General features: G+C 39.5%; 1 long non-coding RNA gene across 1 annotated transcript in view; it reads right to left on the reverse strand.

Annotated features, from left to right (window-relative positions):
* The window catches only part of LOC137323114 (uncharacterized), a 98410-nt gene extending 76344 nt beyond the window's left edge, over window positions 1–22066 (reverse strand). Inside the window, exon 1 of the long non-coding RNA XR_010963312.1 lies at window positions 21338–22066. This is a non-coding gene — a long non-coding RNA (uncharacterized lncRNA). The remainder of the gene's footprint in view (window positions 1–21337) is intronic.
* Between the last annotated feature and the right edge of the window lie 528 nt (window positions 22067–22594).

Here is a 22594-nt window from a genome sequence, read left to right on the forward strand (position 1 = left end):
CATACTGTAACCTAATTGAAGGAGGACAGTTAATGTCATAGACTGCAAGAGCAAGCCTTGAGCACTTTATAATGTTACCTGATCCTGGAGATTAGATTACTGCTTTGAAATATTCCAAGTACCTGTTATTGTTCTAATACATACTGCAAACTTCTAGGGCGATTTTAATCAGTTTTTGTCTCAATAACATCTCCCATTGCAGTGCTACACATGAAAGCTAAATTGTTGGCTGGATTCAGTTACTCTAAAGTGAATTGTCTGCCTGTCTAGTCCATTTACATGTATCAACCAGTTTATTGACAAAACTTTAGTTGAGAACAACTCATTGACTAATCTTGAGTTAACACTTAATTGATGTATGATTACAGGCACATTGAAGGATTAACCATTGCAATTTCATTAGAGTTAATTTATCAAGAACTACATTGTATTGACTGCCAGGAAATTCTATGATTATTGTATGTTATATTAATATTCTGACTATTTTCAAGTTACAAATTAAGTCACCTACTAACTCAATTTCCCATTCCCTTATCATTAGCATTTTCTGCTAAGATTCTTTGATTGGGTGGCAAAGCCTACTGAATACTAAATATATTTGCTGACCAAGTATAAAAGTTCCAATTATTTTCCAGGGAAAATGTTGTGCTTATATAAATAAGTTATTAAAAAGATTACAACGAATAAAAGAAACCGTTTGATCCCACTGTAATCATTTTAATGGCACGTCTGTCACAGTGATGTCAGGAATCCCAATGATCTGACATTTACATTACACAAAATGGATCTGGTAGAAATCTGCCAAAGTAAAAGTCACAAAACACCTCCCAGTAATGATTACTATAAATCACAGAGCCCAGGCTCAGAGTATGGGTCAGCAGTGTGAATATGTAAATTGTATGTTCCCGAGGTTGACTTTTGATCCAAACATGCAAATAGTTATCGTAAGGGATAGGATGAGAAAAACAGTTTTCTCTTTGACATATAGGCACCTTTAGGTCGTATCTGTATGTCAGGAGAGGGAGTTATAGAGTTTTGTGAGGCACTCTAGCTTTAAATCTTTTGTAAACAATTTTACAACACCAAGTTATAGTCCAGCAATTTGATTTTAAATTCACAAGCTTTCGGAGGCTTCCCCCTTCGTCAGGTGAACGATGTGAAAATGTTCACCTGACGAAGGGGGAAGCCTCCGAAAGCTTGTGAATTTAAAATAAAATTGCTGGACTATAACTTGGTGTTGTAAAATTGTTTACAATTGTCAACCCCAGTCCATCACCGGCATCTCCACATCATAGCTTTAAATCAACAGCTTAGTAAAATTACACTGGCTTTTTGGTAAAAATTCTGTTCACACTAAAAATGAAGTTCCTTGTGTTTATCACCAGTAATTTAGATACAATGCGTATGGGGCTCGAGATCGATAATATCAAGACAAATTTCGACCTGGAATTCTGTAATTTCCTGACATCTTGAATCCTTAAGTTCCAAAATGTACTTTGTGAAAATTTCTTGTGCTGTAGTTTGAGTTTCTAATGCTGGAACTGTACAGAGAATTTAACAAGTGCTGTGTGTGTTTATTTGTTTGTGTGTTTGTATCTGTATGTGTCTGTCTGTGCGTGTGTGTGAGTACTTATGTGTGCATTTGTATGTGTATATGTGTGTGTGCATTTGTGTATTTGTGTGTGTGTGTGTGTCTGTGTATGTCTGCCTGTGTGAGTGAGTGCTTGTGTGTATGTGTGTGTGTATTTTGTGTGTGTATATGTCTATGTGTGTGTGTATTTTATGTGTGCATGTGTGTGTGTATATGTCTGTGTATGTGTGTGTGTATATTTTATGTATATGTGTGTGGGTCACAATTGACCAGAAACTTAATTGGACCAGCCATATAAATACTGTGGCTACAAGAGCAGGTCAGAGGCTGGGTATTCTGCGGCGAGTGACTCACCTCCTGACTCCCCAAAGCCTTTCCACCATCTACAAGGCACAAGTCAGGAGTGTGATGGAATACTCTCCACTTGCTTGGATGAGTGCAGCTCCAATAACACTCAAGAAGCTCGACACCATCCAGGACAAAGCAGCCCGCTTGATTGGCACCCCATCCACCACCCTAAACAGTCACTCCCTTCACCACCGGCGCACTGTGGCTGCAGTGTGTACCATCCACAGGATGCACTGCAGCAACTCGCCAAGGCTTCTTCGACAGCACCTCCCAAACCCGCGACCTCTACCACCTAGAAAGACAAGAGCAGCTCGCACATGGGAACAACATCACCTGCACGTTCCCCTCCAAGTCACACACCATCCCTACTTGGAAATATATCACCGTTCCTTCATCGTCGCTGGGTCAAAATCCTGGAACTCCCTTCCTAACAGCACTGTGGGAGAACCTTCACCACACGGACTGCAGCGGTTCAAGAAGGCGGCTCACCACCACCTTCTCAAGGGCAGTTAGGGATGGGCAATAAATGCCGGCCTCGCCAGCGACGTCCACATCCCATGAACGAATAAATAAAAAGTCTGTCTGTCTGTGTACGTGTGTATGTATTTTATGTATGTATGTGTGTGTGTATATGTCTGTCTGTCTGTGTATGTGTGTATTTGTGCCTGTAACTGTGTGCGAAAAGCAGTGTTTTAGAATCAAACAGAGAAATGCGCCACCTGCTGTCCGCAATTAAGACAATGCTGCTGAACACGTAACATCTGTGAGACAAAACTGTAGTTTCAGTTCAGACCTGCTTCTTGCTCCGGTTACATTGCTGAACACCTTTCATTGGAAGTGATTTAATGATGAAGCTGGCACTTGTAGCCGAACTGCTCCGTTTTATATTACATGGCGGATTCATAAACAACAGGAAACCTGCGAACATCATTCGTGCGCAATTAGTGTTTGCCACTTTCTAAGTCTGGCCAGGTCCTTTCCTAATGTTCGGAAAAGATCTGTACAATCAAACAATGTGGAAAGCACATTGCTAGTCCATACGCATCGCTGCTCTGGGTGGCTAGGTCAGCATGCCTGTAGTCAGACACAAGATGGGGTGGACCTGGCCTAAAGGTCGCTCGCTTTGCAGCCAGTGAAATATTCTGCCAAAGACACCCTAAAAAAACCCTGTTTAAGCATGATATTATTGCTTCTATGACAGAAGCATTTGTGCTCTGTAGGGCTGTCATTGCCGTAGCCTAGTAATACAAAGGGAACACCAGCATTAACTGTTTTACAGAGTCACTGCCACCATCAGAATCCCTGGAGATCAAAGTTGCACAGATTTATCATTAGTTCTCATCCCGTTTTGGTTATTTCTGACAGTACGTGTTAATGACGTCAATGGGAGAAAATGGGCTTTGAGGAGTCACTGGCCTAGAAATTAGGAAGTGTCCTAAGACGCATATATGACCATGATTTCCACTTTAGATCAGAAATGAGCGAAGCCTGTGCAGTGCAAGCTACGACCAGGTCCATGGGCGATGGAACCGAAGAGGCCCGCCAAAGGTTAAGTTTCGGATGCTCCTCCGGGGCCCACGAAAATAATCTGGGTCTCTGCCACCCCAGAAACACACCCTCTGAGATCGCAGCCCCGTCCTCCGTAAACGTACCTTGCTGGCAGCCACCCTGGACCGATCGTAAGCCCTCAGTCCAGCGAGCTCCATCGGGACGCTTGTTTGGCTCCCTGCAGCTCATCTGTCAGATTTAAATGGGACCAGGGCCTCAAAATCACGGGCGGCCTCTTCGCTGCCAGAATGGGCAGCTGACCAGCGCCTCAATTTTCATCCAAATTTATAGATCATGCTTGAACAATGTATAAAGAAACTGTAATAATTTCCAAGCTGCAGAAAAGGTCTCCCAGGAATAGAAATGACTTTCCAACTGATCTCACGATATTACAGCAATTGAATCGGCCTTAAAGAGACAGGCCAAGTTACATACGGCTGCCTCTTAGTAACAGAATAATATATTTTGCATAACATGGTCCTCCTCCGTGTATAAAGCATCATATTCTCTGACTTACCATGAGCATCTCCATTAGAAATCTGTACTGTTTCCTTACTTGCCCTTGTAATTGGATGGTATGTAGAAGACTGCAATACATCTCACATTTTATAATCAAGAAAGAAGGTAATTAAAAGTTCAGTTATAACTTCAGTTATTACTATTGTTTGCTTTTCACCATCAAGACCGCCTAGGTATATATTAATACCATAAAGATATTTATTCACAGGATGGTGGCCAATCAATCATACCTTGCACACTACAAAGAAAAGTGTATTTCTTTTTATAGAGTTTTTACATAATCGTCAAATGGACTTAGCAAAAGATCAGCTGAACAGTTTTACTGGCATACTTTGTCTCTCTGATTACAATAAAATGAATACAATGTGTATGTTATTCCCAAATGTGACAGCAGAGAGATGGTCTATTATCCATTTCCTGACTATAAAGAAAATGACAGAGATAAAAAAAAGTTCTGTCAAGCTAGTTTAAAATGATCCTGGCTTCTATTAACCGGGTGTGTACAGCTGTGGACATGTGAAGCTGGTGACTGAGGAGGCATAGGGTAATTTTCTGACTTTGTGCTACCAGCAGAGAGCTTCACTGGCTAGTGGTGCATATTGAAAATTGTCCATGATTTTGCAAACATTAATTTGAAATGGCCAAAAGAAACCACGTGCAACGCATGCCTGAATTTCTAATCCGCACTTCGACCAGGTGAGGCTCCCAATCTGAAGAGCAAAGTCAGAAAATGACCCCTGTACGTTTAACATACTCAGAGGATTGTTTACCACAAAGAATATTTGTGATTGGTTGGGATAGATGTAATTGTTTAAAACTATTGGGTAAATATTGGGCGCAATCGGGAAATTGCACCCAAAATGAGTTTGAAATTGAGCTGGTTAGGTCACAGTTCAAGTTTCCGCTAAAATTCATTTGCATAATCACAAATGTAAAATCTCCCGTGAACCAGCGCAATCGGGCAGCGTAATAGAACGTAATTGTATCTTTTTTTTCCATTAAAAAGTATTTCATGGTGTATTTAAGAGTGGTAACCTGGTGCAGTTTTATTAATACAGCTGAAAATGGGTTTATCAGCAAAAATAAGCATTTTTAATAAGGGTGTCCAGTCCTCCACCTGTGAGTAACCTGATTTAAAATCACTGAAAATGGCTGAAAAAAACTATACTGATTTAATAGTTTCATTGGTATACGCTAACCAGTTTCTTTGTAAATTAAATATTTTCTTGATATGAAAAATTGTTTCAAAAGAGCCTATTAGTGCCTGTGCACCAGAGAAAATGAGCACAATTTGAAGAGCCTTCCCGAACCAGCGCAATCGGCGATTTTGACCTGGGGGCGTGGCCAGTTTTGTGGGCGGGGCCTGATCCTTGCAAATCGAATCTTAAACCAGCATAAAAGATGGCGGAAAACATGAACGTAAGCGGTTTTGGGCGTAACTCGCTTACGTTTAAAATTCCCCAATCTTTTGCGCTGGTTCGACTGATTCGGCCCGGATTGCGCGATATTATTAGCAGAAATAAGACCCCGATAAATATAATCAAAGGTATGCAGGGAACATGTACCTTTCGTGTGGAATGAAGTCATTGATAATTATTCTTAAGATTTGTTTTCTCTCAGCAGAAGTGAAAAATGCAAGGAGTGGTGAACTCAGAGATCTCAGTTACTAGTTTGTCAAGCTGATTCTAAACAGGACCTTTGCTTTCTTGTCACGGATTGTGAAACTGGCTGCTCAAGAAAAGGAAGACCTCAAAACCCATGGGTTGAATTCACGCTGTATAACACGTACTACCAAATGTGTTTCAGTGCTTGGATGAAATTCCTCTATCCACTATGTTAACGAAGGCGAGTTTGAAAGGACTCCCTCGTCAGTGGACTGAAACATGCACCTTGAGAAAACCTTGGTCTGGAAATTTGATCGAGCCTATTGAGACCAGTGGCAGGACCATCAGAAATTGGTCCGCTGGCCTTATTTCTTTATCACGCACGAACTGCAGGCATCAGTCGTGGCCCCAGGGGCAGCTTGCCAATCCCGGGAAGCACCTAGAGTAGCCGACTCCATGATAAGTGAAGTAACCTTACCTTTCGGGAGGCAGCCTCCTCCCTTTAACAGCTGCTTGTTTGGCTGCCAAGCACCTGAGAATGCTGATCGCGAATGAATTTTGTAAAAGGGGCCTCAAACAGGATATAGACCCCCCCCCACTTTTGCATATGAAAAGGACCAAACACCTGTTTTCAGGCTCAGGCCTGTGATGCAAGAGCCTTTACCAATATGGCGGGCGATGCACGTCTGGTGCGGAATGTGTATGTGCATGCTGCTCGCCATATTGGGCGCTTACAGGTGTAAAGCAGGCGATCACCAACAAATTTCCAGACCACTGAGCATCCTGCTTGTGTGACAGGCCTTTTAACAAAACATGTTTTTTTCACGGTACATGTATCCACCCATTCATTAGGGAGTCCTCTTAAACTCATTAACACATTGGACAAAACTGTAAATGCTGAAATGAAACTAGGAAATCCAACTCGCCAATGCTCAGTGAGTTTGGCCAGTCAATGCCAAGTTAGCTGATCAGAGCCAATGCAGCAGTTTGAATGCTACAATCAGCTTCAACGGGTTAGGAGATAAAAATCAGCCAGCAATCCGCTTATTTCATTAAACCCTACTCCACCTCAAATGAGCCTTAATTGGACTCAAAAATGTGATGCAAAGTTCAGTCTATTTTTCCCCCCTTACTTATTGATGTGATTGCTAATTTTATACTTGGGCAATAACATTCATGGTGGTGATTAATTTACTGTACAAAATGTGTCAGTGGTAATAATGTCTGAAGCACATTTTATGCCTCAAAACAATTTTTCAGCAGACCATAAAACGATGTAAACTTTAACTGCTTTCACCATTGATATTGGTCAAACGTTCTTTTCCTCTCACTCTGTCTGACTCCCTTAGCCATCTCTTATTTTCACACAAACACACCTGTCTCTTTTCTATCACCTTTTGTTTACTTGCACTCTTTTACCCTTCTCTGACAGCATCATCAGGTTTCTGTCCACTTCCTGACTGCTCAATCCTTCTCCAGTAATGTTCAGCATTTGTTTGCTGAGGGGAAGAAAACAAATTTCAACCCCAACATTTTGAGACAACCCTCTCCCCTAGCTAAAACTGAGAGCCTGTTTTTTTGGAATGTCCGCTCACCACCCTCCCCTGCTGAACAGAAACCCGAGCTTCCCTTTTGGGAATTGCCATGCATCCAACACCATTCCCACTGAGCTGAAGCTCGCAGCGTATGTCTGCGGAGGAGAGTCCATTGGCACACCCCCTCCCTCAATCAAACTGGGAAGCCTGGCCTTAGGAAGGGGCGATCACAGAAACACTCCCACCCAAGCCGAGATTGAAAATCAGACTTGGTGAACGGAACAGCATCCTCCGTACTGAAATGAAAATCCAGCCTTGATAGAGGGGAAGGGAAGCTCACTGCAGCCCCCTGCCCACCTTCCCCCATCCCCCCCAACCCAGCTGACATTCCGATCTCCCTCAATGGAGTACTTCCCCTGCCTTTGCTCCCTGTCGCATCCTCCTCATCTGTTCCGTCTCCTCCACCTCTCCCCCCCCACTTCCTGGGTCCAGTTATTCCCCATCATCTAACCTTGCTTGATTTGAAAGCTGTACATGGACTAGTCTCAGGAGACTGACTAGTTTTAAGAAAAGTCTGTTCAAGTCAAACTTTGATGGGAAAGCGGTGCAGAAAGCAACCCCGTTAAATCTGCTGAGGATGCAAAGTATTTTTTTCCAATGTGTTTCCCCTTTTCCCATGGCCAAACTAGATGAGTTAAGGATTCAACATTTAGAAATACTGCAGGCACAATCCATATCTTCCCACTCCATAGGGTTTAACACCATTGGACATATTTAATGTAAACTATGAAGGTATGACGGACCAAAACGTTATCATTCTTTTAGTCATTCCCTTGTCTTCTATTCCTTCTGCTGTCAATTTTCCTGATAGACTAGGGTGGGTTTTCCTCTTAATTGCACCTGGGGAATGCTCAGTTCCTAAGTCCAGTGGTAAGGAAACAGGGCTGGAGACCCTTTGCACAGGTTTCTGCCTCCACCACACTGCCCTGGGATTTTTGAAACTGTCCAAATTCATTTCACATAGAACGCTTATGGTCAACAGAGAGGAATCTTCCCTTCCATCATTTGGAATGGATTTGAACTTGGGTCCGAGAGGTGAAATGATAATATGTTAACCTGACTGTACAGCCAGTTTTTCTTTAACAAGTTGTTGAAAGATCTCAGCTATCTGTTTCTAAATACATAGAAACATAATTGGAATTGTCAATTACAATGAAATATGGGTGATTATGGATTTATGAACTGTTACAATATATTTCATTACATTTAATGACGTTTGCAATCATGAGTGTGAGTTATTATTCTTATGACCAAGTTCTCCTTTTTTGTTCCAGAAAAGAAACTCTTTGTTATCTCTTTCAAGCGGTCTAAAGAGAAAGTCACCAAGGACGTTTTGGTACTTTTACTGTCCAGTGCACAACAAAGCCACGTGGTTGAGGTTTGATCCCCAGTCGCAGTCAGGTTCACTACAATTGACCTCATGGTCTCTTAGCTAGGGAAAGGAAAATCATCTAGGTTCCCCATTCCTGATTGCTGTCTAGTAAACTGCGATGGAAGTACATGTGTGCAGATGTTCGCACACATGGACAAGTTCAGGATCAGCCAGCCTGCTGGCACTCACAGCCTAGGCTCACACAGCAAGACCGTATCTAAGCAAGGGCCATGCCTTCAGAAGAGGAAAGGGAGAAGAAAAAAAATCAATATTCCATTAAAGTCTCTTAATCCTGGTTGTCCCTTTGGTTGTGTTGTCAATTTGATGTCCTCAGTTCTGAATAACCTTTTTTGTCAATGTTCTGATTTTCATTGGTTCAGAGTTGTTTATTTGAATACTCTGTCAATAATTTTCTTATATTTTTGCACTGGGATCATCTATTCATTTATGTCATTGTGATGGTCAGGAGAGATTGAGAGCTGTGTTTCATTCTGGATGGGCTTTGTGCTTCTGATTTGTTTGGCTTCGATATAAAGTAATGTGTACTCTAACACAGAACAATTCTTTTTAGACATTGATGCAATATTATATCTAAGGGAAAACAATTTACCAAGTCATACATGAATAATAAACATTGTTTAACATCTATTTGTAAGGTGAGACCTAGAGTGATTTTAGTTTACACGCATACTATGAAAACAGAACAAAATATAGAGACAGGAAGAAAAACATGGGTACAAAAGTCTGGTTAAGATTAGTCACATGAAAAAAGGTTGCATCCAGAAGGAAATCATATATTTGGTACACAATCCAACATTATATATTGTTCAAAGAGGTCTTAATGTACTGGGACACCAGTTTTCTAGATAATAATAAAAAGATAATCTACTACCAATGGCTCAATTGGTAAAGCCATACAGACTGAAGATCCCAGGTTTGAATCCTGGTCTGTGTTGAATGAGTTGATCTTAGTCTGGTGGTAGTTGTGGTGGTACAACTGGCCTAAATGACACTTATGGGTCACAGAGGGGAAAATTAGCCAGGTTTTCTGCTGCTGATCTTTTATCCAGCAACTCCTGGTGGAAGTACAAGTGCATGGACTGAGAGTGTGGACAGGGTTGGGCTCAGTTGTGGTTCCGCTGTAACCTAGACACTGGCAGGTGAAGCTGTCACATGATTAGAAATTAGGTTCTTCTCCAAGCAAATATGCGGAAATTTACACATTTACTATGTCTTATGTTGATATTAGTTACAATATTTATATGATTATTCATTTATATTAGTTATTTATGAAATATTTGCCTATCTGTTTTATTTATTTCTGCTGTGCTATGATTCTCCAAAAATGTAATGATCACAAAGGAGTCTTCAATTTCTAGCTTGTTCCATTACTGAAATTGTCCCTTAAATTATAACTTTTTGATAATGATAGAGGATGGAATTTACTGTCGATGATAACAGTGGATGAAAGCTGAATGTATCTATTACTTTAGTGGAGGCGGTAACCCATTTAAAAATAAAAGGGTTAATGCCTTCATTAAAATAATAGTGAAAAAGTTAATTGTTTGTCCTCCATGATCACCAACAATAATTTTTAGCCTTATGTCTCAGGACTATTTTGTGTATTGTTAAATTCTGGAGGGCAGTGCCATAACATTCAAAAATCCAATTAAGTTTAAATTTCTATGTAAGCTATAGTTCTTATATATATGTTTTGACAAATTGTTTTAATTAATTCTCAGGACGTGGTCATTGCTGGCAAGGTGGAGAAGGCGGAGATGAGCCTTCTTCTTGAACCACTAGTTCTTTGTAACGGATTGATAAAACTGAGTAGCTTGCTTGGCCACTTCAGTCAAGCACATTGAATATATTGATTTGAATATACATGATGGAAATAACTCTCTTCTCAGAAATACATAAAAGTTACAACAGGGAAACAGGCCATTCAGTCCAATCAGTCCGTGTCTTCTGATGCATTTATGGCTGTAGCTTCTATGTGAAACTTCTGCAATGGCCATTGCACAGATACGATGAAACAACATTACGCAGTAAGGATATAATCAATTGCAGGAAGTCAAGGAACACATAAACCAGAGCAGACCACTGTGAAAAGGAACGTCTGCTATCAGCTCTAATTAGATTAATGCATTAGCACTTTTGACCACAACATAACTTGTCTGATCTGGTCTTTATACAAAACATCTCAGATAACCACAGCTGAAGTCACTGTAGTAGCAATTTGGGGGCAGGAGGGTGGGATAAGAAGGGGAGGGGGGTAGGGAAGAAATCACCTTGTCATTCTAAATAGATGTCACGTTTTTTATTCAGTTAGGTAAGGATTAGATTGGCAGTCTTTTTACATGAAGCGAACAGTAAAGCTATTACCTTCAACTTTTAATGGGTAACTGTGTACGTCTCCTCTTTCAGCACGAATAGACTGACAGCGGATCTCACGTAAAACACAATATTCTTTTACCAACAATCTGCTTGTCAGCTTCAGGCTGGTTTCATATATTCAAAATCAAACAGCCAGCAATCTATCTCTCTCTCTGTACAAAAACTATTTGAGAAAAAAAAAAGGAATACTCAGCGAGAAGGTTACTGCAGAAATGGTGTTAAAGAAAATAATAAAATCATCTGGAAAAATTCAATAAATATTGAAAAGTTCCATCACCAGAAAGTGATTGCAGAAATCGGAACAATTGTTTTTTTTATTAGATTTTGTTCTAAATCTAGAAACATGATAGGTCAGCTGGAGAAGTAAATTTAAAATCAGGCTCAATGATTATATGTTCTTGTCATTTATTAAATGTGCATAATCTTGCTCAAAACCATCTAATCACTGCTATCGCTTGCATAGAATTTTCCTGCTAATTACGTCTTACTTTGGCAAATAGGATTTGCAAATGGAAAGCACGTCTAATTATATCACAAGTCTTGTTCTTTAATTGCTGTATTTAAATATTTTTGAAAAATGGTGCACAATTAAGTGTTTTTTTGGTCCTACACGCGGTGGCTGAGTTAAAGTGCATGTTTCAGATGATGCTTCTGGGCACTTTGAAGAAAGCTGAGAAGGATGTGCTGTATGTGGAAGGTAAAATGCTTCTAACTCCAGAACTAATATTATTGAATTTCTGACAACAGGAACAGAAGATTTGTGCGCTCTTTTCTGAGATAGCAAAAGAGCTTCTGCATTATTTATACGCACTAATGGTGTTGCACTGCTTTCTGTGAGAAACCTCAAAAGTACTGTGTGTGTTTATGTCGTAGTGATGCCACAAAGGAAATCCATTCAGTTCTGACCCTCTTCCACGTGTAATAATGTGATTTATTTTATTCCTGTCAAAAATATTTTTAAAACATCTTTTTCTTTCTAATTTTTTCACATTGTCAATAAAATTTCAGTGAAATGCTAATCATAAAAAATTCACGTAATGAAATTGATTTTTAAGTCGTATTAGAACAACAGGAGGAAAAATCAAACCCAAGTTGTCTGTTAAGCACACTGGAAGACTACAGCTATCCCATGAACATTGCATGCATCAAACATTGCGCATCATTCCCCAAGAGTGTGTGAATCTCTCCGCAAAGTCTGCGTTTAGTAATAAAAACACTGGAGGAAAAATGCCACCAAAGTGACCCTTTTTAGCAATTTGTTTTGCGATTTCTCCAGTTAAGTGATTAAAAACCACAGGGTATGCTTTCCTGCAGTTGGAAATGTACAACGCATGGAATACAATGCCACAAGTTGCGCAGAAGGTTTGGATGCCGGGACATGACCAGAACTTGCTCCATATTAGTGCAGTCCTTCCAACATTCCTCTGCTAGGGGTGGGTGGAATTTGTGGAGAACAAGTTGCGTGCAATACATTGAGCATGTCATTGCAAACTACCTTCCAGTGTGACAAACGCAGGTAGACAAGATTCAGGGAGAGATCTGCACCAGTTAAATGGATGTGCAAGGGAATAACAGGTAGATTATACATGTAGATAAATGTAAGCTAATGCGTTGGAACAAGAAGCAGCAAATATGTGTGCCCATTGGCGACCATAGAAAAGAAGAAGGAAATTGAAGTGATTACTGATCATTCACATTTAGTTGTAACCAAAAATAAATTATTCTTATCTTCCATGGATCAGTGCTAAGACAATTTCTAAGAGATTTACTAGAATGATTCCAGGGAAGAGGGACTTTAGTTACATGGATAGACTGGAGAAGCTGGGGTTGTTCTCCTTGGAACAGAGATGGTTGTGAGGAGATTTGATAGAGGTATTCAAAATCATGAAGGGTCCATACAGAATAGAGAGAAACTGTTCCCATTGGCAGAAGGGTCAAGAACCAGAGGGCATAGATTTAAGGTGATTGGCAAAAGAACCAAAGGTGACATGAGGAAAAACTTTTTTACACAGCGAGTGGTTAGGATCTGGAATGCACTGTCCGATGGAGTGGTGGAGGCAGATTCAATCATAGCCTTCAAAAAGGAACTGGATAAGTACTCGAAATGAAAAAATTGCAGGGCTACGGGGATAGGGCAGGGGAGTGGGACTAGCTGGATTGCCCTTGCATAGAGCCAGCACGGACTTGATGGGCTGAATAGCCTCCTTCCGTGCTGTAACCTATGAATCTACGATTCTATTATTGTGTGATCGTTTGGGCGCCCTACCTGAAAAAAGGCATTGCTGTGTTGGAGATGGTTCATAGCTGAGTGACAAGTTTCATACCAGGAGTTAAGGCTCTAAGTTATGAAGGGAAATTCAGATCTGAAATTCTTTTCATTGGAGAAAAGAAGATAGAGGTACCATGATCCAGATTTTAAAAATGCTGTTTAGATGCTGCAGATGTACATAAGATTTTGTGAAGGCAAAATTAACAAGCATCAACCAAGACTACAGATCAGGGAGAAAAAAAATCTTCTGGAGTATTACTTGTGCGGAACAAACTGCCAGTAAAAGCAACTGCTGCTGAGTTAATTAAAACCTTCAAAACAAGTTAAATAAGGAACGGATAAAAGGTTATAGGTTTAATTATAGACTAAGGTGGTCAAAAGTTCACATTGCTGGAGTCGGTGTGTTATCAGTGGGGGCAGCAGGCTAAGGTTGGATGGTAGAGCTGTGGGAATGGATATTCTGAAGTTTTACTAATTGTCTTTGGAGGGCAGGGAGAATTTATAAGAACCTTCCTACGGGGCATCAAATAAGCTGAGGATAGTCAATGACAGTGCAAAGTTTGTGTGTTATGTTGGAAGGAGGCGACTTGATTGCCTAATGGCTATGTTTTTCATTCCATACTTTCTTATTTCTCTCATGTTCATTTTATAGACAAAACTCCTCTCATATTGCACTTTTTCCTTGCTTTGTGCTTGTTCAACAGTTATTTTCCCTGACAATGTATTTGAAAATATTTTGCAACGTTGTGGAAGTTGGGAGGGGTTGCACGTTGTATGAATGTAACTTCATTCTTCCTGAGGAAATGTCCGCTAGTAACTCTTATCTGATGATTTGTGTAATGGTTACTTTAATCATAATTCATCAATTAAGAATAATTTCTATTCAGCATATGAAGACTTTGTTAACACCCAGAAACAGGAAAGGCTAAAATTCTTAACAGAGATCATTCCTGATTATATCAAATGCTTTGTGACATTAAAATGAGCATTTGGGAAAACTCAATCTGAAGCTGAATTTGCAAAACATACTGGGAGTTGAGGGAGAGATCATCAGGGCTTTGGATGCATTGTTTATGCTACAGCCAGGGAGCTCATATTAAACGATCAAGGAGCCTGGGAACAGACCCTTCCAATTTCACACTGAGCTGGTGATGAAATTGGATAGAACCAACTATCCTTTAAGTACCACCTGGGAACTTGGGAGAAAAAAAGTACTGAACAAAATTTAACATGAATAACCTCATGTCGGCCTAGCTCTGCCATCATTCTGTGCTGTAAATCTTCCTCCAACAGCAAAGGGATTGAAACTTTTCCACGACTCATGGGACAATGATGTGCACGTGTTGAGGGGCCCAAAAATGGCAACTGGTCTCTTTGCAGCATCAACTTTTCCAAAGAGAATGTGAAAATGAGAATGAGAATGTCCCATTTAAAAGTTAAGGTAAAGAAACAGAGACGTTTTGCCACCAACAGCAGGGCAATAGGACATGTGGGAAGCTAACTGGTTCCACTACTTCTGTCTCTCTTCCCCCATTTAGCCTTTGTAACATTGATGGACTCTGGAAAAACTTAGATATAGAAGGGAAGGGTCTATCATTGGAGGAATTATTCTGCTGAAGTTTGATTTTCAGAATCCCAAATCGTAGGTTGGTAGCAAGAAAGTGATGGTCCAAAACACATCCCACAACCCCTCGTCAGCCACAGAGCTGTCCCAGGAACAAAAAAAGCAAAAAAACTCCAAATACAGTTGAAAATACAACTTGACAAGCTTACAACACAGTTACAGGTTGTCTCTTTAAATACGTTTGTATTCGAAGGCACAGCCTAGTAACATTCGACAGACAATTTTTATGGGCAAATTGAAAAATCAGTCCAGGTCCACTTTAAAAGTTGGGAATGTCATCCTAAGGATATCACTTCAACATTGAAATGAAGTTTCCTGGGTCAGACCTGAACCCCTCCTCCCACCCCACCACCCAGGAAATGTCCTCATGAACATTGTGGGCAGAGAATCATCAGTAAATGATCCTTCTGGTTTGTTGCTAGTGAATCGCCCCCATTTATGGGTCGAACATCACCTGAAAACCTTCGCTCGTGTGTCTTAACTTTTAATATCCGACAGTTCCAGTATGATCAAATCTGTTTCAGCCCAGCTTTTTTTGTGCGGTAACTCAGATATATCTCAAATATTTTAAATAAGACCAATAGAGGAGATATTGTGGGAAATCACAAAAACATTCACCGATACAGAAATTTCCACCTTGGCACATTAGTTTTGAGAGAAAAAGAAGGATTGAAAATTGTTGTCCCTTCACTTGTCTACGCATGGTCACACTGAACTTGACAGAATCAATTTTTGTTAGCTCTGGTTCTACTCCATTTGATGGTTCCTGGTGATATTTGCATGATTTTCACTATACTGCCTGTCGTTTAACTTTCTTTCACTCACTTCATTACCTTTTCAATGCTCCTTATAGACAAAATGAGACCTCATCTACAAAATGTCATCTGAAGTTTATAGCTTATTAAATGTCACAGTCAAGTTAGCTTCCATTCAGAATGAAATTGAAATTTCTGGGATCACTATGTTACTTCCAGTACTTAAATCAGACATAAACATGTCTGTAGCATTTTGTAAGCTTATAACATTCAGCAGATTTGCCAATTATTTTGTTCCATTTTCAAATAAGACTTTGAAGATATTCAGTGAGGCTAGATTTCTAGTTGACATGCAATGAAGCTGGATTCCAATAAGTTTACCATATATATGTGTGTGTGTGTATATATGTGCATATGCATATTCTCATTTAAGTTGAATGTAGCAGCTGACCATACTGACTGCGGGATAGTGCGCCTAGGTGGAAGTTGGGTGAGAACAAGATTGAACATGATCATGATGTGTGCCACAGTTAAATAGCCTGCCAGAACTCATATCTAGGATCACACATGAAGAACTACAGGGGCACTGAGCTACTGAGACAGGGCAAAGTAAAGTTTGAATTGCTTGATTATTCACATGAAGATCAGATTGCGCCTTTGATCAAAAGATCAATTTGTTTTTTTCCTTGATTTAATTAGCAACATTGTTTCTTTGATCAAAAGAAATAGATTTGTTCCATTGTGAAGATTTATTAGTTTGCTGCAGATGTGCAGAGTTAACTTGCTTATAGAATTTAATGTAGACTCATGCTACACTACTAAATTATCTTCAAAGTGGCATATATTACCACAAGATGACTTGGATAGTGTGATGTCTAATTGTTACAGTTAATTGGATATATCAAAGTAATGTTGACTTTGTCTATGATTGTCTGCATCAAAGAGTTAATAGAAGTGTTAGTTTTGATACCTAAGGGGTTAAAAGTAAGGAACTTAAAACAGTGCAGGAGTTTTTAAAGGAATTATTTGAACCTAATGAATGATTTGAGAGAAAAAAGCCTTGCCTGAAGATTCCACGAGGAGAGGATGAAAAGATGCTGAACTTCTTATGCTGCAGCAAGAATGTTTTTCATTATTTAGCAGAGACTCTTGAGCTCAATCAGAAATCATTCTTACAAAGGGTTATTGACCCAATACAGACTTCCACAGAGTCCCAGAAGCAGGGGGCATAGGTGGATAAAGGCATGGTGGGAAGAAGGGATGCACACATGCCAGAGTCAGAACAACAGAGAGTTTGGGGAAGGTTGTAGGGCTGGCGTTTACAGAGATAGAGAGGGCCGAGGCCATGAAGGCATTTAAACATGAAGATAAGAATGTTAAATTTGAGCAGTTTAATGCAAGTGAGGTAATTGGTAGCCCCTTTGGAATACACCTCTGCAAGAAATGTGTGTTGAGAAGGTCCAGCTTCTGGATTGTAGTGCAAAAGGTCCATTTCCAAGAATTACTATAAGACTGGCATCAGTGACACACTACATCTCTTGAAAGATCAAATGCCACTCTGTGACAGATAGATGTATTCAATCATAACGACTTTTTCCAGCTCCTCCCTCTTAAATGTTTTGCCTCAGTACTTTGCACATGCAATGTTTAAAAGTTCCATGTCATGTAATTTTAATCTGATCATCCCACATATTGGACCATGCAGCAATACAGGAGAACATAATTAAACAGATAGCATAGCTAAAAATTAATTGTAATTTTAAAAATTCAATCAAAATATTTTTTAACTATCGTTAAATTATTGCTTAATGCTGTGTGTGGTATTAGAACCTAGTTGGAATTATACTGTAATGCTGATGGTATAAGTGGTATCAAAGCTTACAAAATGGCAGGTGAACTAATCTGAATGTGATAAATTGGAATTTTTAGTTCATGCAGGATAATTGCTATGTTAAACTTGCAGAAAATCCAACTGGTAATACTGTTTCTGAAATTATTATGCACAAAGTCACATTACCAAGTGTTAAGTAGGTGGCAAAAATTAATGAAAAATCTAAATATTCCATCAAATATCTTTTACAGTGTATTCACACAATAAATGTAATGCTGGTGTGAAGTGGTTTTGGCTTTGTACGAATGCTAGATTTGTGTGGTGTAAGTCAGGTGTTACTGGCTCCTAAGCAAGGCAGTGTGAGACTATCTCCTCCAGGAAGTATCACTCATCTTTACTCTGGTGTCATGTCAGGCCCTGACTCTGGACTTAAGCAGCAGTTACACTATCACTGAAGTGTTAGTGCAAAGCGAAGGTGCAAAACTTTGCACCAATACAATAGTTATAGAGTGAGCACCACATTGGAGTTTGATACTGAGTCATGTATTTGCAATTTTACTTAATTGCAGATGTCAGTAATTTCCAAAAGGGTTTCTGATTTGTAGAGGAAGTTCAGTACTATTCAATCTGTATATAATTTTAGGTTTTTGGACATCTTTTGCCCTTCTTATCGTAGCTTCTGCATTTTAGATTACTTTCACAGATAGATTCTCAGCTCCTCGTGGCTTTGAAAGGCTTTTCACCGGCCCCAATATCGAGGTAGGTTTTGATAGTGTGCCCAGGATAATCAACAGAAAACCTTTTTTAAAATTTATTTTGGGTAGTGGATTTGTCCTGGGTCTCCACAGGATCTTTCTCATTTCTTTAAAAAGTGGCAGAGCATCATAACATTTGACCACGTTTCAGATTTTAACTATCAAGCAAGTTTATTGAACAAAGAACAAACTTGCATTCATGTGGTGCTTTTTGCATCATCAGAACATTCCAAAATGCTTTACAATCAATGGATTAGTTTTGAAACACGGCAACCAATTTGTGCAGAGCAAGGTCCCACAACAGCAAATTAATAAATGGTGTTGGTTGAAGGAAAAATATTGATCAGGACACTGGGAGACCACCCTGGCAGTAAAGCCTGTAGTGGAGTCTATAGTGAGACTCCACTACAGGCAGTAAAGCCTGTAGTGGAGTCTATAGTGAGTCCTCCCAACAGGGTCAAGTTAACACCTAGATATATGAGTAGGAAGATAAGTAGGGAGCAAGATATATGAATAAATAACAGTAATATCAATCTCATTTTTAAAATTTTACATCTGTATTCTCTTCCTATTCATAAAACCTTACTTTCTGTTATGTTTTGTTGTTGAATTTTGGTGTCAAATTTTCCCATTATCAATTCCTATGTCCATATTTAAAATGGGAACTGTCTATGTAAACTCGACATAGTGTAATTACAGACTTTTACAATGTTGCTGTAGCACCTCAGTTTTGCATTTCCCACCTCCTCCACCTCTACTGCAGAGAAACTTTAATGCTCCAACCAAGTCTGTTTCTCAAATTGCTGAAAGTTTTGTTATTCAACTTTAAATAATATAAAAATGATAAGTACAGAATGTATGACTTTAAAATAGAGACTGAATATATGTACATTTTATATTATGTATTTATTGAAATATCTTGTTAAAACTCTTATATGTTCATGTCTTGATCCAAATTGCCCCCAGCCTCTAACCCAGCAGAAGACTACACTTGGTCTTGACTTTTTATGTGCGATGTCATAGGTGATCGATATATATATTTATGGTAGATATATGAAAAGAAAATAATCCACATTCGCAATATCTATGCTAAACTATTAATTTGTAGTTAACCTTTATGTAGACGGTTACTCTTTTCTTCTTATTACCTCACCAACTGTAGGAGCTGAAGAAATAGCTGAACAATATCTTTGAAAGTTCCAAGCTGACTCAGCGAATTGAACAGTTCCCATTCTTAATTACTTAACCAATGGTTATGGATTAGATTAACTGTCAGGTAAATTCAAAAGTAGCTGCCAATCATATGCATAACTGAGCCAATCACAGGGAATTGTTTATGTTTGAATTATATGGTTTGAGTTCCTCTCTCTCGAGCCTGTAGCCTTGGAGACAACTGAACAAACCTTTGCAACAATATAAATGCAAGTCCCTCTCGTTCTCTCTCTTTCTCTCTCTCCCTCTTGTTTTCTCTCTCTTTCTCTCTCTCTCTCTCATTTTCATTCTCTCTCGTTTTTTCTCTCTCTCGTTTTCTCTCTCTCGTTTTTTCTCTCTCCCTCTCATTTTCTCCTCTCATTTTTTCCCTCTCTCGTTTTCTCTCTCTCTCTCTCTCTCATTTTCTCTCTCTCTCTCTCATTTTTTCTCTCTCTCATTTTTTCTCTCTCTTTCTCATTATCTCTCTCTCTTGTTCTCTCTCTCTCGTTCTTTCTCTTTCTCTCTCGTTCTCTCTTTCTCTCTTGCTCTCGCTCTCGTTTTCTCACTCGCTCTCGCTCTCGTTTTCTCTCGCTCTCGTTTTCTCTCTCGCTCTATTTTTTTCTCTCTCTCTCTCTATTTTTTCTCTCTCTCTCACTCTATCTCGTTTTCTCTCTCTCTCTCGTTCTCTCTCTCTCCCGTTCTCTCTTTCTCCCGTTCTCTCGTTTTCTCTTTCTCTCTCTCTCTCTCGTTCTCTCTTTCTCTATCTCGTTTTCTCTTTCTCTCTCACTCTCTCTCTCTCGTTTTCTCTCTCGCTCTCTCTCTCGTTCTCTCTTTCTCTATCTCGTTTTCTCTTTCTCTCTCACTCTCTCATTATATCTCTCTCTCTCGTTATCTCTCTCATTATATCTCTCTCTCTCTCTCGTTCTCTCTCTCGTTCTCTCATTCTCTCTCCCTCGTTCTCGTTCTCGCTCTCATTCTCTCACTCTCGTTTCTCTCTCTCGTTTTCTCTCTCTCTATTTTTTTCTCTCTCTCTCACTCTATCTTGTTTTCTCTCTCTCTCTCGTTCTCTCTCTCTCTCTCGTTCTCTCTTTCTCTCTCTCGTTTTCTCTTTCTCTCTCTCGTTTTCTCTTTCTCTCTCACTCTCTCTCACTCTCTCTCTCTCGTTTTCTCTCTCACTCTCTCTCATTATCTCTCTCGTTATATCTCTCTCTCTCATTATATCTCTCTCTCTCTCGTTCTCTCTCTCTCGTTCTCTCTCGCTCTCGTTTTCTCTCTCTCTATTTTTTTTCTCTCTATTTTTTTCTCTCTCTCTCAATCTCGTTTTCTCTCTCTCTCATTCTCTCTTTCTCTCTCTCTCGTTTTCTCTTTCTCTCTCTCTCGTTCTCTCTTTCTCTCTCATTCTCTCTTTCTCTCTCACTCTCTCTCGTTTTCTCTCTCACTCTTTCTCGTTATCTCTCTCGTTATATCTCTCTCTCTCTCGTTATATCTCTCTCTCTCGTTCTCTCTCTCTCACTCGTTCTCTCTCTCTTTCTCTCTTTCTCTCTCATTCTCGTTCTTGCTCTCTCGTTCTCTCTCTCGTTTTCTCTCTCTCTCGTTTTCTCTCTCTCTCGTTTTTCTTCTCTCTCTCTCTAATGTTCTCTCGCCCTCTCCTTTCACAAGGGAGAAAGGAATATAATGATATGTTGATAAAATTAGATGAAGTAAGGTGTGGACCATAAACACCGGCATAGACCTGTTGGGCTGAATGGCCTGTTTCTGTGCTGTAAATTCTATGTAATTCTTTTTCTTTCATTAAAAACTTTCAGAATAGATTCAAAGGGCTTGTGATCACTTTCCACAGAAATTTTCTTTCCACAGAAATTTTCCTTCCACAGCCATACTACTCAAATGTCTCCAACATAAAAACAAGTTTTTTTTGGTTGCAATCTGAGCTTTTACCTGTTTCCTTTGGAGATCTTGAGGGATAATCATCATGAAGCATGCTCCCAGTCCTCTTTCAGATGTGTTGCATTGCAAAAGTAAATTCCTTTATATGTCAAAATATTTTAGTACAGGTACTCAAGAGATGATCATCTTGACCTTAGCCAGACATGTCCCAAGCAAAGCTGACATCTTTCATCAGAGGTTTCATTACTCCAGCAGAAAATTGTTCCATCTTGCTTAGAACAACCTCTAGATCTTGTCTTCATCTGTCTGAAACTGAAGACCATCAAGTATTTGTCAATAGTGGTAATTAGTGTAGCAATCCCAATATCTTTTGGATGTGTTGTACATTAAATAATTGCAAGCTGTTTAAGGAAATGCAATGTGATTTCCTAATTGTCCCACATTCTCTTAGAGCCATTCAAATTGCTGATTAAAACACTTGTAATGTCTGTTCTTGCTAGGAACGGTACATTTTAAATAATTGATTTGTGACTCTGTATGGTGGCTGCAGTCTCAGCATTTAAAGAATCTAATTTTCTGTTTTAAATGACTTTTTTTTTGCGAGATGCAGTCACACAGTTAAACAAAGAGTGCAGTATCTAGAATTTGATCAGTTCAGAGTACTTAGCTGAGAAACACATGGAATTGATGAACGTTGGCTTTTCTGGCTTCAAATGTTTACTTTTCCTTCTGTATCTGCTTTTAAAACATTCCAGTAGATCCAGAATGGGTTACATCTAATTCCCTTCACTGTGTAGCATTTGTTACTGAGTTCAAGAAATAACGAATTAGAAATCAGTAACAAATTAGAAGGGACTTTGGAGCTTACTCTATTTTTTTCACCCATTTTGAACAAACTACATGCACACAAACGCTCTCAGTTCAAAGGGAACACTCAGGGATGTTCCTGGACTTGACTGGGGATACAAAGTTACATCAATGCTGATACAGTTCCAATTTACTTGAAGTTTGCTGCTTTGATTTGACACATTCAGAGACACAAAATAAGACTGTTGTCTTGTAACTCACACTATGGTGTCCTTTACATTCTACCAATGCCCTACTTACATGGTTCACTTTTAACAGCAACAGGTATACTGTCTTGTCACACTAGATTTGAGGGGGGGTGGGGGAAGCACAGTTATACACCAGAGTTCTGCTCACAAGCCAGAAATGGAATTTGAAAATGAAAGGTGATACAGTGAAGATTTTTTTTTACATTATATTCAATCTGCATTTACCGCTCCACCATTGGCGGCCGTGCTTTCT

This window comes from Heptranchias perlo, chromosome 6 (genome assembly GCF_035084215.1).
Source record: "Heptranchias perlo isolate sHepPer1 chromosome 6, sHepPer1.hap1, whole genome shotgun sequence".
Lineage (NCBI taxonomy): Eukaryota > Metazoa > Chordata > Chondrichthyes > Hexanchiformes > Hexanchidae > Heptranchias > Heptranchias perlo.